Source organism: Lactuca sativa, chromosome 8 (assembly GCF_002870075.4).
Source record: "Lactuca sativa cultivar Salinas chromosome 8, Lsat_Salinas_v11, whole genome shotgun sequence".
Lineage (NCBI taxonomy): Eukaryota > Viridiplantae > Streptophyta > Magnoliopsida > Asterales > Asteraceae > Lactuca > Lactuca sativa.
The window spans coordinates 140,003,522-140,019,174 of NC_056630.2; positions in this window are offsets into that span (position 1 = coordinate 140,003,522).

Below are 15,653 nucleotides of genomic sequence, written 5' to 3' on the forward strand. Positions count from 1 at the left end.
CTCTACAAATATAAGTATTTTCTAAAGTATACAAGTATACCAAACCGTCGAAATCCGTAACTACAAGTAGAACAAAATATAAGTAAATGGGTGTTGTACGCTGCGGTTAAACCTGGGCAGTTATGTAGTCGTGTCTAGGATCAATATAGCCTGGCCAACTATATTCATTCGAGACACGGCCAACATGTGCTTGGGAGTGAATGTGGTATGCAGCATACCTAAAACTTACCCAATACCCCAAACAACGAGCCGTCGTTGCAACGAATCATGAAATACTATGGGAGTATTTCTCGAGCCGATCTATTGTAGAAATCCTCGTATACGCGTTGTTCCTTGATCATTCCTCTAGCGATAAAATTATCTGCCTTGATAACTCTTTCCTGCCTTATCTCTTAATATATTGTTATATCTGTCTTGATGAGATATCCCCTGATCCATATCTCTTGATTCAATTCAGAGGACTTATGATCCTCCCATTCCTGATCTTTTTAGATCAAGATGCCTCCAAGAAAGAGACCCAACTCGAAGAATACCAACAACCCTCCGCCGCCACCACCCCCTATTCAAAGCGATCTGGAAACACTTCAGACAGCCATTACTGCCGCAGTATCAGCCATCATGCTTTAACTAAACCCTAGTGGTTCAAGGGGTGGTTCCCAAACCCAAAACTCGGAAGGTAATCAAGGACACCGGAAGGAGTGTTCATATAAAGATTTTATGAACGCAAAACCGACATTCTTCGATGGTACAGGGGGTGTCATTGCTCTAACTCGATGGTTAGAAAAGATCGAATCTATCTTTGAGATTTGTGCCTGTTCGGAATCCGATAAGGTAAAATTTGCCGCCTGTACGCTCACCGATAAAGCTTTGACTTGGTGGAGCGACCGATTCAAATCCCTGACTCTACCTGTAGCCAATGCTATGGGATGGGAAGTCATGAAGGAACTACTGCGCGCGGAGTATTGCCCTCGGGGTGAAATCCAGAAGCTGGAACATGAACTCTGGAACCTGAAGATAAAAGGTTCCGATATCGCCGCTTACACTTCAAGGTTTGACGACTTGGCACTTCTTTGTCTGGGGATGGTTACCCCGGAGAGCAAAAAGGTAGAAAGGTTCATTGGGGGATTAACGCAGCCAACAAAAGGGAACGTTATAGCGGCAAAGCCAGATACCTATGACAACGCCAAATGTCTAGCGCAAACCCTGATCGATCACAATGATGACCAAGAAGAAGCAGACACCACTCCCGAGCCAACAGAAAAGAGTGGCGAGAAAAGAAAGTTTTGGAAAAAGAAGAAGAATAGTCAGTCTTCCCCAGAACCCTCGAAGAAACAGCAGATAGTGGCAGTCCACGCTGCCACTACCCCTGTCGCTGTATCTGTTGTAGGTTCCTCAGCCCAAGCTCCTGTCGCCGGATATGCCGGTATCCTCCCGTGGTGTAACCGATGTAGCTACCACCATCGCATCCATGGCCCTTGTCGTGCAAAGTTTTGTAGAAGCTGTGGCCAGGAAGGTCACCTCGCGCGAAGCTGCAAAACCCCAACCCAACCAACTAGTCAAGCTTCTGGAGCTAGTATCGGTCAAACTTGCTACAGTTGTGGAGAGGTCGGACATTATAAACGAAACTGTCCTAAGGTAGTAACATCTGGCAACACCGGGAGAGTCCTGACTATGGGACAAGAAAGGACAGCCGTCGACCCCACCGTTGCCACAGGTATACTTCTCCTCGATGAATCTTGTGCTCGTGATCCTTTTCGATGCTAATGCTGAAAGAATTTGCTAACCATTTATTCAAATATCTTTCTAAACTAAATCCGTCGTTAGTAATCGAAACGTGTACCGTCGAGATGATCAACCAGTGAGAAAGAGAACGTTAATGTCATACCCTTAGATCGTATCCTCAATTTGGATGATTATTCCTTTCCATTCGATTTAATGATAAACTTTTCGTGAAAAGCTTTGATGCGATCATTGGCATGTAATGACTGAATCTCATTCATGTTGTTTTTCTTGTTTTCGAAAGGGTCGTCCGTCCGAATCTTTCTTCTGATCCGACAATCATAATTCTCGGCATCAAACCTAAATCCAACCTTCGCATCTTCGTGTATCAAAGCTTAGAAAGTTTCCCATGCATTCCTCGTCCATGTGATATTCGGGAAAAGAGAAGTCTGCAACTCTTTCCCCGATGCCTTTCCCGATGATTCTCGAGAATTCTTTCCGAACGTCTAGTCAAGTCTTGTATCAACCTAAATCCTGGAACTACCTAGTAGCCAAACCTCAATAAGAATGATGTGTACAAGGCAGCAACCAGGACCTGGCATGATCACCACGAGTTCGTAGTGGTGCCCTTCGGTCAAACCATTTTCCCCGGTTATGTAGATAAGCAAAGCAGTCATACCCGTGAACCTTCCAAAAGCTAAGACGATAGGGAACTAGTAGGCACCAGAGATACCTATAGAAACCTGTAACTTAGTAACATTATACCCTTCGTGATCCTCGTAGGAACGATTCCGTAACCTTCAAACTTCGATTACCCTCGGAACATAGTAACATCCATATGGTACTTCACGCCTCGGTCTTTAAGAAGTATCTACCCAACGAATCCAAAACGCGTCCCGATAGTGAGGGTTCGCTGGAACGTCAAGCGGAGACCCGATGCCACTTGGGAGCGTCAAAACCCGGAGCAACTGATCCACCCGCATCTCTTTTCATTTCATGAGCTGTATAGTAACCTTTGAATTTTGGGACGAAATTCCCTCTAACGGGGGGATAATGTAACAACCCAAAGTTTTCCATCGCCGAAACCTGTTCTACCCGTAAAAATTCGCCGTTTATCGATTCGTTCCGATTTCGTTTTGGGCTAAATTATTTAAAATTATATGTTTATTATAATTTAATGAGTGTCCAAACCCCTTAGGAACTCATGAAATTAGCCCAAACTGTTTATTTCAGAAATTTTAGAAACGTCCCCGCCGAGTTACGGAAACTTAATCGGGTGCGACCAAAAGCCCCGTTTAATGCTGGTACCGGGTAGAATTCCACTGTGTCCAAGTTTTGGGACCTATTTAAACGTGTTCAAGCTTTCATTTGAAGCTTTTGCTTCATCTCTCTACTCTCTCTCTAACGTCTCTCCTAAATTCAAGTTTAAGGGTCCAAATCTCAAATTTAAGGCTTCTAATCACCAAGGTACCTTCCCTAACTTGTTATACAACCCCTCTATCCTTCAAATTCGAGTTTACACCATGGATTAGGACCATTACCATGTGTTTACGGCCCTAGAACAGTCCTAGGCCGTAAACTCATATAAATGGGGTTTTTGGAGCAACAAAACCCTTCCAAACCACAATTAGACCTTAGATATGGCTAGATGACTTTATGGAATGGACTTAGAATGCCTTGAACCATGATTTAGAGCCTTGTTCATGTGTTTACGGCCCTGGAGCATGCTTGGGCCGTAAACACATATAAAAGGGGTTTTTATGCCCTTAAACTCTTCCAAAACACCAATAAGGCTTAGATACGATTTGTAGAATTATGGAATTGGCCTTGGAACACCTTGAACATCAATTTAGAGGAGTAAACTTGAGTTTACTGCCCAAGAACATGCTTGGGCCGTAAACTCATATTCTTGGGGAGTAAACTCCTCTAAATGTGTTAAAATGCCATTTAAAAACACCTTGAGCCTTGGGGTAAATTCTAGAAGTGAACACAATCAAGATTAGGACCTTAAAACATGTTAGAACACCCTCCTAAGGAGTTCATGGCCATAAGGGGATCTTGGGCCGTAAACTCCTAAAAATATGTCAAATGATGCCCAAAAATCCCTCCAAGGCTTGTAAAATGAGTTTAAATCACATGTGATTGTCCTAGCATCACCAAAACACATAAGAATTGGGTATAGGGGAGTTTACGGCCGTAAACTCCATTAAATGGTCAATGTGTAAGTCTAATCCACTCCTATGCCCTAGATTTGATCCTAGCAAATTTTCCCAAGTCATATGAAGCCATTTAGCAACCAAAAGTACCCCTCCATGAGTTTACGGCCGTAAACACATGGGGAATATGTCATTAGGGCCTAAAACTCCATAAGGAGTTTACTCTCAAAGAGTAAACTCAATATCCAAGCCTCATGTGTCCTCAAATGCCACCCGGGTCCTTCCAAACACTTGAAATGGTGTGTTTCCGCAACTAGAAGTGTATGTCCTTAACAAATAAATTAATCAAGTCCTAATTAAATACAAATATGTATCATTTTATAATCCATAAGAATCTTGTGCGTTCGCGAACCCAGAACTGACGTTTAGGATCCAATCTGACGCGTTTCTCAACCGGTGAGTTCATATCCCTACCCTTTTTCAAATGTTTTTCAATGTTTTTCAAATTTTTTCTGGGGGGGGGGGGGGGGGAATACAACCAAAAGTACAAGGAAATATTGTACTTAAACGTATTTTCAGTCCAAATGTTTAATTTCATGCATGTTTCTAATATTTAAAATCGTGATAACTAATGATTCGAATTGCAGGGTATACTGTCACACTAAAGTGAGATTTCTATAAAAAGTGTTTTGAATTATAGTACATTTTTGCAAAAGAAATCATATTTAACATAAACTAAGATTAGAACGAATACGAATACGAATACGAATACGAATACGAATACGAACCAACAGGATAGAATTAATACGAATACGAATACGAATACGAATACGAATACGAATACGAATACGAATACAAATACAAATACGAATTCGAATACGAATACGAATACGAATACGAATACGAATACTAACCAATAGGATAGAACGAATATGAATACAAATACGAATACGAACCAATAGGATAGAATGAATACGAATACGAATTGGAATACGAATACGAATACTAACCAATAGGATAGAACGAATACGAATACGAATACGAATACTAACCAATAGGATAGAACGAATACGAATACGAATACGAATATGAATACGAATACGAATACGAATACGAATACTAACCAATAGGATAGAACGAATATGAATACGAATACGAATACGAATACGAATACGAATTCGAATACGAATATGAATACAAATACGAATACAACCAATAGGATAAGTACGAATACGAATGCGAATACGAATACGAAAACGAATAGATATAGGTATACGAATGCGAATACGAATACGAAAACGAATAGATATAGGAATACGAATGCGAAATGACGCCTTTGGATGACACTAAGACTTCGAATATACAATTAGTGTACCCCTTGAGTGTCACTAGAGTTTCGAATTTAATGCGAAAGTACTCCTCTGGACCTCTACTGAGTTTCAAATATATCCGCCTTAGAATGTCGATAGAGATTCAAATATACAACTAATGTACTCTTTTGGAACTCATCAGAACTTCGAAAATACTGTAATGTACACTTCTGTGTGATTCCAAATATTCAAAAATACAACTAAGTTAGTAGATAATAGCCATTCGCAGGTAGAATAACTAAGGGTTAGAATACTTAACTAATACTACAAGTATGTTAATTACTAGTACTTCGAAATCAAACCTAAGAACCATCCACAATACATAGGAAAATATGGGATTTTCCTGGAATGACATAACAAACCGTTTTCGAATTTGTAACAAAAGATAACTAAACTGTTTTCATAAGAAAATATGGGATTTTCTTGAACAACAACTTTTTCAGAAAGCAAAGTAAACTCGTTCTTTTCAAAACTAAACCGCTTATGAACTCACCAGCTTTATGCTGATTTTCAAACCGCCTGTATTCTCAGGTCAGCGTTAGACAGGTACACCGCCACCTTTTGGAGAAGACGGAGCGTTTCGAAGACTCGTCTTTACTTTTTTTCATATCATATATGTATAAAATACTTGTATAACTTTTCTTTCAAACAGATGTAAACAATATTATGTAATGTAATGTTTTGTGTTTACTGTTTTACTATGTGCATTGGGTTTGATACTCAACGTGGGGTCAACCCCGGAAATGTTTCCGCCTTTGGTTTTCGGGGTGTGACAACCTCACCAGTCAGAAGCCCCGTCAAATTTACGTGTGTTTCAAGGGGTGGATACAGAGTATATACGCTCTCTCGAGGATGCAGTTATCAGCCTGAAGCTTCAACTCATCATGGCCAAGGCAAGGGTTGTGCGAGCCGAGCGAAAAGTAGAGGTAATCACCCAAGAGGCGGATGAACTGGCTGAACTTCTGGTGTGTCACCTCGACGATTGAGCATCGTCGTTATCCTTACTAATAGAACTGCTCTACTACCTGCTATATAGGACTCACTGTACGAGGGACTAGTCATACCCGTGTTTAGTACTATGTCACTAGGATCTATGCTATGTAACCCGACTCTATGTTTAAGTGATTACACTACTCATAGAGCCGTCATGCTGCCGAAATTGCACCACTTATGTATTGCTCTTCCGAGCAAAATTATCATGTATCAAAAATACGGATAATATTAATGAAAAGTTTTATGTGTTCCACTGTGATGTTGTAATCTGCTATGTGTTATATATATCCATGATTGTATGCTAAATTGTGAAATTACATAAGTTCGTGCCACACACCTAGTTTATAGGATCACCATCTCACGAAACCATAGGCACTCAACATCTTTCCGTTCCATGACAAAAAGATGCCTCGACGACCAACTCGCGGTAACCCTGGACCAACCCCTCCAGAGGCTGACTCTGCTGCATTCCAAGCAGCTGTGTCTGCTGCAGTCACCGCAGCAATGGTACAGATTCACCAAGGGAACAATGGAGGAGTCAACGCAGGGCAGGAAGTTCGAACAACGGGATTAATCAAGGACCGACCAAAACATGCTCCTATAAGGATTTCACCAATGCCAAGCCGCGAACCTTTAATGGCACGGGTGGTGTGATAGCCCTAAAAAGGTGGATTGAGAAGGTGGAATAAGTGTTCGAAATATGTGAATGCCCCGAGGAATTGAAAGTGAAATTTGTCGTGTGCACCTTTGTCGACCAGGCTCTCACCTAGTGGAATGGACATATAAAGGCCATGACTCTCCCTGTAGCCAACTCGATGCCATGAACGGAGCTGAAGGAAATGCTGGTGGCCGAGTACTGCCCTCGTGGCGAAATTCTGAGGATCGAGCAAGAGCTATGGGATCTCACCGTCCGAAACTCTGATATAGATGCACACATATGAAAGTTTAGCGAGTTGTCATTATTGTGCCATGGCATGATTACGTCCGAAGGAAAGAAAATCGAACGATTCATCTGGGGATTGACCTCCCCGATCCAAGGAAATGTGATCGCTGCCAAACCTGAAACATTCGACATCGCCAAGAGATTGGCCAAGAAGCTGTACGACCACAACAACAAAAGGGCGAGAAGCCAGCGGAAATAGAGGGCAAGAAAGAGAATGACAAGAAGAAAGGAAAGAACAACAAGAGAAAAGGGCGACAAGACTCGGAATCGGCAAAGAAGCAACAAACGGTGATGGTCAATGCTGCAACCACTCAAGTAACCTTCACACCACATGCTCCAGCCTTAGCTAATTCAAGTGCTCCTAGGAAATATTCTGGGAATCTCTCAAAGTTCAACAAGTGCAACTACCACCATAACAACGATTGCAGGGAAATGCGTTGCACCAGTTGCAATCGGAAGGGTCACACTGCAAAGTATTGCAGGACCTATCCTCCCTAGAATCAACCACATGGAAACAACAACAACAACAGCAACCCCAACAACAACAACAACAACAACAACAACAACACCAACAACAACAGTGATAACACGGGATCAAGTCCCACTTGCTACGGATGTGGAAGGACAGGGAATATCCGTCGGAATTGCCCCAACACCAACAACTCTGGGAACGCAGGAACAGGAAGGGTGCTATCTATGGGTCAGGTAGAAGCGGTTCAGGATCCCACTGTTTTTACTGGTACGTGTCTCATAAACCACACTTATGCATGCATCCTATTTGACACCGGAGCAGAACAGAGTTTTGTGAGCAATAAATTCAAACACTTGTTAAATCAACAACCCTAGAAGCTTTATGAAACCATCACGGTGGAAATGGCTAATGGGAAGACATAATCCACTGGGGAAATCTATATCGGATGTACCCTAGCCTTAAATCACCACGTCTCTTAAATAAACTTAATGCTTGTTTCCATTAGGAGTTTTGATGTAATTATTGGCATGGATTGGTCAAGCCCCCACCATGATGAAATTATGTGTCACGAGAAGGCCATTTGCCTTCATCTTCCACATCGTGAAACCCTAGTTGTTTACGGGGACAAACCCAACACAAACCTTCATCTTATCTCGTTCATTAAGGCGCATAAACACCTACGAAAGAAGTACTTAACATTCCTAGCTCACATAGTAGACAAATCTAAGAAAGAGGTCAACATTCAAGACATTCCAATAGCTTGTGAATTCCCAGATGTTTTTCCTGATAATCTTCCGGGGATACCCTCACAAAGACAACTTGAGTTTCGAATTGACCTTGTACCAGGAGCTACTCCCATCGCCAAATCGCCCTACAGATTGGCTCCTGCGGAGATGCAAGAGTTGTCCAGTCAACTCAGTGAGATTTTGGATAAAGGATTCATCCGACCTAGTTTCTCACCTTGGGGAGCTCCATTTCTCTTTGTCAAGAAGAAAGATGGAACATTCAGGATGTGTATCGACTACAGAGAACTTAACAAGCTTACTATCAAAAACTGATATCCACTTCCATGAATCGACGACCTATTCGACCAACTCCAAGGAGCTAGTCACTTCTCAAAGATAGATCTGCGATCTGGATACCACCAACTCAAGGTCCGGGAGGAGGACATTCCAAAAACCGCCTTCCAAACTCGTTACGGACATTATGAATTTTTCGTAATGCCCTTCGGTCTAACGAATACTCCTGCCGCATTCATGGACCTAATGAATCGAATCTGCCGACCTTTTCTTGATAATTTCGTAATCGTTTTCATTGATGATATCCTAGTATATTCCTGAAGCAAGCACTCTGCAGTGCGCTGGTGCTATCGCTACCCGACAGAACGGATGACTTTATAGTCTACTGTGATGCGTCAAAGCAAGGTTGAGGCTGTGTACTCATGCAGCGTGGAAAGGTGATAGCTTACGCATCCCGATAGCTAAAGACACACAGAGTGAATTATAAGACCCACGATCTGGAGCTGGGAGTAGTGGTCTTCACTCTGAAGATTTGGAGACATTACCTGTACGGTACCAAGTGCACTATCTTTACTGACCACAAGAGTCTTCAGCACATCTTGAATCAAAAGGAGCTAAACATGAGGCAACGAAGATCGGTCAAACTGCTAAACGACTACGAGTGCGAAATCAAGTATCATCCAGGCAAGGCTAATGTAGTAGTTGATGCCTTGAGTCGGAAAGAATACTCAAGTCGTCGTGTGAAAACTCTCTCGATAACCATCTAATCCCACCTGAACTCGTAAATCAAAACGACCCAGTCAGATGCCATGAAGGCGGAAAACAAGACAAGTGAAGCGTTGCGTGGAATGGAGAAGAACTTGGAGGTGAAGGAAGATGGAGCATACTACATCATGAACCGCATATGGGTCCCTAAACTTGGGGGATTTAGAGAGGTAGTCATGAACGAGGCTTACAAGACACGATACGCCATCCATCCGGGTTCAGATAAAATATACTTGGATGTTAAGCAACATTATTGGTGGCCAAATATGAAGGCAGAGATTGCCACTTATGTGAGCAAGTGCCTTACTTGTGCTAAATTAAAGGTGGAATATCAGAAGCCCTCTGGATTACTACAACAGCCAGTAATTCCCGAGTGGAAATGGGAAAGGATTACCAAGGATTTTGTGACCAAACTACCCAAGTCGACGGACGGTTTGGACATAATCTGGGTAATAGTTGATAGACTAACAAAATCCGCCCATTTCCTGCCAATAAAAGAATCCTACAAGATGGAACGCCTGGCAAGAATCTACATCGAAGAAATTGTGAGACTCCATGGAGTACCGGTGTCTATCATCTCAGATAGAGATAGTAGGTTTACCTCACACTTTTGGAAATCACTTCAGAAAGCTATGGGAACACAACTCGATATGAGAACTGCCTACCACCCACAAACGGATGGCCAAAGCGAACGAACCATCCAAACGCTAGAAGATATGCTTCGCGCGTGCGTAATAGACTTTGGAAAATCGTGGGATACCCATTTTCCTTTGATGGAGTTTTCGTATAACAACAGTTATCACTCGAGTATCAAAGTTGATCCTTTCGAAGCATTATACGGGCATAAGTGTAGATCACCGTTGTATTGGGCTGAGGTAGGAGACACCCTGCTAGCGAGAGAGAAAAATCAAACAACACCTTAACGGGGCCGGAGATCATACGCCAGACGACTGAGAAGATAATTCAGATCAGAGCACGACTGTAATCGTCACGAGACAGACAAAAGAGCTACGCCGATAAATGACGAAAGCCCTTGGAATTCGAAGTCGGAGATAGGGTGTTACTAAAAGTCTCTCCTTGGAAAGGAATGATTCGTTTTGGGAAGCGGGGAAAACTGAACCCTCGATACATTGGACCATTCGAAATTCATGACTGAATCGGTCCAGTGGCTTATAGATTGCAACTACCCGCCGAGCTCAACAGTGTACATCCTGTGTTCCACGTCTCCAACTTGAAGAAGTGCTTATCCGACGAGACTCTTGTAATTACATTAGAGGAAATCGAAATCAATGAGAACCATCTTTTCATCGAAGAGCCGGTTGAAATCATGGACCGAGAGGTAAGGCGTACCAAACAGAGCCACATTCCAATAGTGAAAGTTCGGTGGAAGGCGAAGATCAAATGAAACAGAAGTACCCTCATCTATTCCCGAATTCTCAAATCTAGCTTTCAAAAGAATTTCGAGACGAAATTCCCTCTAACCGGGGGATGATGTCACAACTAGAAATTTTGGCGCCTTGTAACTACAACACTTATAACTACTATGAATCAATAACATGAAAGCATGCATTATGCTCATTCTATAACAACAAAACTTCATCAAATACTACATTCTAGCCCTACAAATGGTCAACAAAGAATTGGAAACCTTTGAATCCCAATTTGAGTTCATTTTGGACTAGGAATTCCTTATTGGGCCTAATGGACTAATATACTTCCAAATTATCCATCTTGAATCTAGAAATCTCTAATAGGCCCTAAATGGACCCATATACATGAAACATAATATTTTGGGCCTTAATGGGTCACAACCAAATTAATTTAGCCCTAATAGGTCATAAAAATTACACCTTGATTTAATTGGGTCAAGCATCATCTAGCTTAACTATAATATGGACTTAAGAACAAAAAGCCCAAAAATTTCTTCTCTTTTCTCCTCTCTCTCGGCCCAAACTACAACCCAAGAAGAAGGGTTGACTTTGCTTGCCACATCATTTTTATTTGATGGATAACTAGCTATTATACTTCAAATATCCATGCAACTCTCATACTTCCATGCAACCTCACTTCTCACTTCTTCTTCTCTCTTTCTTCCTCTCGGCCGAACCCAAACACACACACACATACACACACACACACTTCACTCAAACTCTCTCAAAGGAAACTCTCTCCACTCCTCTCCAAATTTTCGAGATCTAGGAAGCTTTCAAGGAGATTTTTCCCACAAACACATCTTCTAAGGTAAGTTGATGTTAAATTCATGATCTAGCTACTTCATTTCATAAAAAAAATCTCTTTTGAATCCATTCAATCTTGTGATCTTGCACCTTAGAAGAATCTAAGTTCGAAATCCTCCAAGAGGACTTGCTAGGATTGAAATTTCTTCTTCTATTCTTCTTCAAAACCGAAACTACAACTCAAGGTGAGCTTCATACCCCTCTTTTTCGGTTTTCATATGTTTTATGGCGGAGAATACAGGAAAATGTGTAGATCTATGTGTATATGTATGCTATGTGTGATTTTATGCATGTATGTGTGTGATTTTATGTGTTTTTGTGATGAAAATGCAACCAAAAAGGGGTATTAACTCGAGATCTATGACATGAGAAATGGAAACAAACATAATCTAAGTTATTTTACACTAATCTAGTCAAGAAAAATAGCTTATAAGGTTATGAGGAACATATTCTAATATAAATCCAATTTTAGGACTTACATTGTCAAAAATACAAAACTTGGGTTACAAACTGTAAATTCACGGTTTCTTGAGGATGAAAAGAGCCAAAACAGTTTCTATAATCGATTTCCTGAATATTAGAATTTTCAAAGGACTTAAAATGTAAAAATTTAGCTTAATGAGCTAAATTTGGGCTTTTTGGCCCAATAAGCCCAAAATTGCGAAATTTAAACTTTTAAGGGGCTGAATTGTAACATTCTGCAAAACAGGGGATAAGGTGTGAAATAAAAATATTTCAAAGGTCAAAAATGCTTTTCAATTTCGAAAAGGATCAAAAATGTAAACTTTTTATATTTTGGGCCAAAACTGTAAAAGTTGCGAAATATGGGGCTCTAATCGAGAAACTCCATTTTTGAAGGGCTAAAGTTGTTTAAAAAATAATTTTTGGGCTTAATATGTCTTTTCAACAAGTTTATGCTACAAAAGTGTCAAGAAAAATGTTTTAAGGACTAAAAATGAAATTCTTTTATATAAAGGACTAAAAGTGTTATTTTTATAAAAGAAAGGTTGTGAAAAGGTAAAAATCTTACTTTTAAACAAATTAATTCATTAAGACAAAATACAAGATACCTGACTAGCGAATAAAACGCAAAACGAATACACCTTCAATACCAAATATCGTTATAAACGAATTGATTCGGTCTCGAATCAATACAAAACAACAAGCATCAATTTAAAAACACTTCAATAGATACGTGATCACTACAATGAGTAAATCTACAAACTTTGGGCTTATGAGTTTCAAATCATATTTGTTGGGCCTTGCAAGCCCACCAACATGATTTTTGGGCCCAAAGGCATAATGCTTATATGTTATTGGGCCTTCAATGACCCAATATTTTATAAAAGGATTTTCAATAGCTTTTATGTGCTAGTGGGCCAAAGTGTCCCATTAGAAAATCTAGTAAGGTCATAGTAATCAAGTGCGAGTTGGTCCATCGTGTCTTTCGCATCCACGACAGCCTAAGGTACTTACGATAGTAATGGGACATAGTACTCCGCTTCTCCTCATTTGTTAAGGCTTACAAGAAATCAAAGTAGACAAAATTAGGACTATATATAATATGGATTAATCAATATTCATTCGTTAAGACCATACAAGAATCAGTAATTACGAATACATTTCAACATCAGAAAAAATCGGGTTTTCCGGGGAATTCAATACTACTCGTTCGAAACTTTATAACTATATTACAAAATACCCTTCATATATATATATATATATATATATATATATATATATATATATATATATATATATATATATATATATATATATATGTTTTTAAAGTCATTCATGCATCAACTTATGGATCTTCACACTTTGATAAACAAAAGTCTTTTCATAAAATATCGGATTTTCTGGGTTTTACAAAATAGACCAATCATTTTATCACAGCATTGCTTATGAACTCACCAACATTTCATATGTTGACGTTTTTCCAAAATAACTTGTATTCTCAGTGTTAGGTCTAATGTTGTGATGCGTCTATTGGGCTCATTAGCTAGTCCATGTTTATCTCCAGTATGGGCCTGTCCATCCGTGAGTTTTGTAGGGTTTAGTATAAATAGATGCTTGCATGCATCCTAGAACGATATGATTAGAAACGATTAGACAAGTATTGTTCAACATATTCATCGTTCTTAGTCAAGCTCTGTTGAGGATCGAGTAATCTAATCATTCGACACATTCTGATTCATACTTGTGTTTCGTTTTTACTATCTTTACGTTCATTACTTACCTGTTACAAAGATCTAATCGATCAAAGAGTTATTTTATAACTCATCAATTGGTATCAGAGCAGGAGGCTGTGTAATTCATACACCTCTTTTCTGTGAAAGAGTTTGCGATTAGGGTTATTCCGCATTAACTAATATTTATTGAGCCGTCATTCCATAATTGACGTAACTCAGCATTTATTTGTCTTTCCCTAGTATTACATACTACAAGTCTGATCTTTCAAACAGGTTAAACGATCAAGCATGGACGAGTCACAATCTAATCCCATCAACATCTCAAACAGCATTGGATCAACAACGAAGATTCCTATTCTTTACACCCAGGATTACGAAGTCTGGGTGCATCATTTTGAAGATTATGTCATCGGATCTGAAGACAATGGATACCTTATTTGGGAAGCAATCGTATCTGGACCATTTGCTCACTCAGGAACATCAAAAATCATTAAAACGCAGAAAGAGTATAATGATCTGTTAAAGGACGTAAAGGATGTTGCTCAAGACGAAAAGGAAAAGTTTCAGTGCAACATTAAAGCATTGAGACTGATTCGATTCGCTCTACAATCAGATACATTCAGGCTGGTGAGTTCATGCAGCACCGCTAAAGAAATCTGGGATAGGCTGCGAGCTATATTCCACAGATGAAGCTTTGGAGCATTCTATTCAGACCTTGCTTTTGTCTGAGTTTGGTGAATTTAAACAGAATTCTGATGAAACTGTTACTCAGACGTTTGATCGCTTCAATCATCTTCTTAGCAAGATGATCAAACATGATATAGAAAGGAAGCTGATTGAATAAAAAGTAACCTTTTTGAATGGCCTTAGATTCGAGTGGAGAGCGGTTGTGTCCACTGTTAAAGCTCATGAGCAATTTAAATCTTATTCATTGGCAAAGCTGGTGGGGATTCTGAAATCCCAAGAAAAGATTGTCTTGCAAGAGAAAAATGTGGTCTCAAGTTTGGGGTCCTTGGCACTCCTGTCTAAAAGCAAAAGTGTGGTAGAAGATGAAGCTCTCAACTTAGAAGACTATGATCTTACTTCTGAAGACTATGCAATGATGGTGTCGAATCCAAATAGGTTCATTAAGAAAAGGTTCCCTACCAATAAGAACCGAAATTGGCAGGGAAGATACAGTTCTGAAAAGGTTAAGGAGGAACCGAAGACAGAAGAACCAAAGAAAGAGGTGAAAATTGAAGGAGATTCTGGTGTAAACTGCTACTACTGTGGAGGAAAGAACCACTATGCCAAAGACTGTGTCCTAAAGAAAATGACAGAGAAGGATGAGAAAAAAGATGAAGAGGCTGTGTTGATGAAAAAGCTGGAAGAGATCAAGAGAAAGAAAGCTGCTACTAACCCTTCGATGAATGCTTTAATTGTGCAGGGTTCGGCAGCGGATGATGAGTTCGGTGGCGTGCAGGTCTTGTCAACCGACTTAGAGGATGATGAAGTCAGGAAGCCATCTCATGGAAAAGCATATGTGGCAAGAGGTGACGAAAGCAGTGGGAAATGTTTGATGGTGACTGATGTATCTCACATGAGGGGATACAATACGGATGGTGGAAAAGAGAACACCAAGGAGCGAGAGGACTTATGCTTCACAGCAAAACCTCTCAGTGTGCAGATCAATGAGCTTGATGAATTGATCAAGAAGGTACAATCCCTTTTTATTTCATTCAAAGTCCCACAAAATTCATATGAAAAAGAATTAAAAAACTTAAATTCAAGAATCTCAAATCTAG